Source organism: Mastomys coucha, unplaced genomic scaffold, assembly GCF_008632895.1.
Source record: "Mastomys coucha isolate ucsf_1 unplaced genomic scaffold, UCSF_Mcou_1 pScaffold12, whole genome shotgun sequence".
NCBI classification, from domain to species: domain Eukaryota; kingdom Metazoa; phylum Chordata; class Mammalia; order Rodentia; family Muridae; genus Mastomys; species Mastomys coucha.
In genome coordinates, this window is record NW_022196894.1 from 88,853,822 (window position 1) to 88,856,620 (window position 2,799).

At 45.7% G+C, this 2,799-nt stretch overlaps 1 long non-coding RNA gene across 1 annotated transcript in view; it reads left to right on the top strand.

The window, feature by feature from the left end:
* Positions 1-1,980: 1,980 nt before the first annotated feature.
* The window catches only part of LOC116086123, a 19,866-nt gene continuing 19,047 nt past the window's right edge, over positions 1,981-2,799 (top strand). The window contains exon 1 of the long non-coding RNA XR_004116830.1: positions 1,981-2,020. This is a non-coding gene — a long non-coding RNA (uncharacterized LOC116086123). The remainder of the gene's footprint in view (positions 2,021-2,799) is intronic.

Genomic DNA, 2,799 nt, shown 5'->3' on the forward strand with positions numbered 1-2,799 from the left:
CACTGTATTTATCGCCGCCCCCCCTTGCATTCAGCTGATGAGAAGGAGCTGAGAGTTATTTTTATTCACGAATGCTATAATTTTTAATTCTTTCAAAGTATTAAAAAGATCTGAAGAGGTCAATGAGAACAGAGTAGTTTATAATCAGATTGGTACCCAAAGAATCAAAGAGTGAAGTGTGTGGAGAGGTGGTGAGACAGAGACAGAGACAGACAGACAGACAGACAGACAGATATAGAGACAGAGGAAGAGGGGGAAGAGGAGGGGGAGAAAAAAGAGAGAGAAAGGGGAGGAAGGGAGGGTTGGGGGAAGGGCAGCGAGATGGCTTATCTCTGAAATAGTGGTGGGTGGCGGGGATTTATTAGAGTTCATGCTTGTGTGTGTGTGTAGGCTTAGATTTTTCAAAACCTACTTTAATAAGGGTTCTTAAGGGCTTCAACCTTCCTTCTGGCCCACCGAGCAAAGGCAGAGGAGAATAAAGGTTAATAGGAAAGAGGAGATATGGACCTGTTTAAAATAGTTCTTTGAGGGGATTCCAAACATGACTCAGAAGCAGCAGTTCAATCCAATCAACAAACACCAAACACGACTCAGTGGCTCACCTCAAGGCTCCATAGAATCAGCAGGAGTCCGCAGCAGCAGCAAGGAGCAGCCTGAATACCACAGGAAGTTCTTTGGCACTTTTTTCTCTATGAAGTCACAATAAGCAAGGATCAGTGAAGACCAGAAAAGTGTTGCAAGGCAAACTAACGCAAGAGCGTCATACGTTGTCTGATGGGTTATACTTAACATTCTTTCCAAAGATCATGCTTCCTCTCATGTGTCTGTCTGCCTCAGCAAAACAGAAGACAGCTTCCAGAAAAACATCACATGACACAACTGGGCCTCCAAAGAAACTAGAAGTTTCCAATTCCATGTATGTGTGCACATGTGTGTATACACGTGCATATACATGTGTGTATGTGTGTGTATATATCTGTTTGCATACATGGGTGTGTATATGGGTGTGCACATGGGTTTGTGTATGTGCAAATGTGTGCTTAACTGTACCAGTGTGTGTACATGGGTGCATACATGCAAGCCAGGGTTAACCTCGGGCATCATTCCAGAGGAACTCTCCACTTTGGTTTTTTGAAACAAAGTCTCCCACTGAGACCTGGTATTTGTCAATTAGGCCTGTCTGCTTGGCCAATCAGTCCCACGGATCCACCTGCCTCCCCATCCAGAGCTGGGACACAAACACACATCACCACACCCAGCTTTGTACTTGGATGCTGAAGACTCAACTCTGGCCCTCACGCTTGTATGGCAAGCACTTTACTGAGAGAACATTTCCCAAGCCCTGTGTTTTACTCCCCTCCCAGATACAGGACTGGTTTCTTATAACTAAGAAGAATCTACTTTCTAATCAGAAAAGAAAGTTAGTTTATTTTTTCAGCAAGATTTGTGTGTTTGAGATTTGACAAGCATTGGGGAAGCCATTTTATGGACAGAAGAGGAGTTCTGAGGCCAAGGTAAGCCCCGCCTCTGCCCTCAATCCTTTTATTTGTGGGCACTATAATGTGTAATTACTTCATTTATGAGGGAAGGGGGTGCCTCAAAAAGTCAGCGCGGACAGGATACAATCAGAATGGTACCAAAAGAACAAAGAGAAGAGACGTGGGGTGGGGGGGAGTAGAGTGAGGGAACAGAGAAAAAAGAGAGGAAAGACACGCGGCTGGGGAAGAAGATGAAGACCTCAGAGAGAAAGAAGGAAAGAGATGGATGAACAGAGGGGAGTAAAGAGAAAGAACAAAACTTATGTATGGAAATACTGCACCAGAGAAAAGAGAAAACAAGGCAAATGCACAAAGCTGGAGAGTGGCTCAGTGGGCGGGGTTCGTCTTGCAAATGTCACAATTTGAGTGTGCTCTCCAGAATCTGTAGAAAAATTCTATGTTTGGGAGGGCCTGATTGTAAGCCTGGCTCTGAGAAGGCAGAGACGAGTGGATCCCTGGAGCTCATTGGCTGCCCAACCTCGGTGAGCTCCCGACCAATAAGAGATCCTGTTTTATCCTCTGGTGGTAGGGGGAAGAGCAAGAGGGAGAAAAAGGAGAGTGGAGAGAAGAGAGGGGAGAGGAGAGGGGAAGAGGAAGAGGGAGAGGGAGGGGGAGAGTCAAAATGAAGTTTGGGTTTCCAGATAAAAACCAGTGTAGAAGCTAATCATGCCAAGATTTCTTTCTGAAGCAGAGGCCGTAGAGAAACACTGCTCGGTGGCTTGTTCTTCATCATGACCACAGGGCAATCTGATGGCAGCAATGTCTCAGTTGAGCTTCCTTTTCCCTATTATGAGTCAAGTTGATAAAAACTAACATTGCAGCTAAATTAAAGTTATGCAAAGCTAGATCGCGAAGATGGAGTTGTGAGTGATGGAAATGGTCGGTTGTCATCGTGTCTGAAACACTGCAGGCCTGTTGTAAACGTAGAGCTGAAGTAATGAACTCAAGCTATGTGCTTCTGTTCCTGAGGGTTCACATCTTTCCAATGGCTGAAGGCAGCAGGCAGGGCAGATGGTAAGCAAACCACCAATGGGGAGCAGGAAAATGAGGAAATGTTAGTGTGGTCTTCGGTGCTGCTGTGGGGAGACAGTGTGTCACACAGAAGGTGAAGAACAACCAATCAGTAGGTGTCAACCAATTCAAGTGCAGGTGCATGCCCTGTGGTGTGGTGAAGCCCTGCCTGATCTAAGAGGATGCAGAGCTAGTGCCACGCACACCACAGGATCAGCTAAGGATGTGCCCTTCTTTTTTTTTTTTTTTT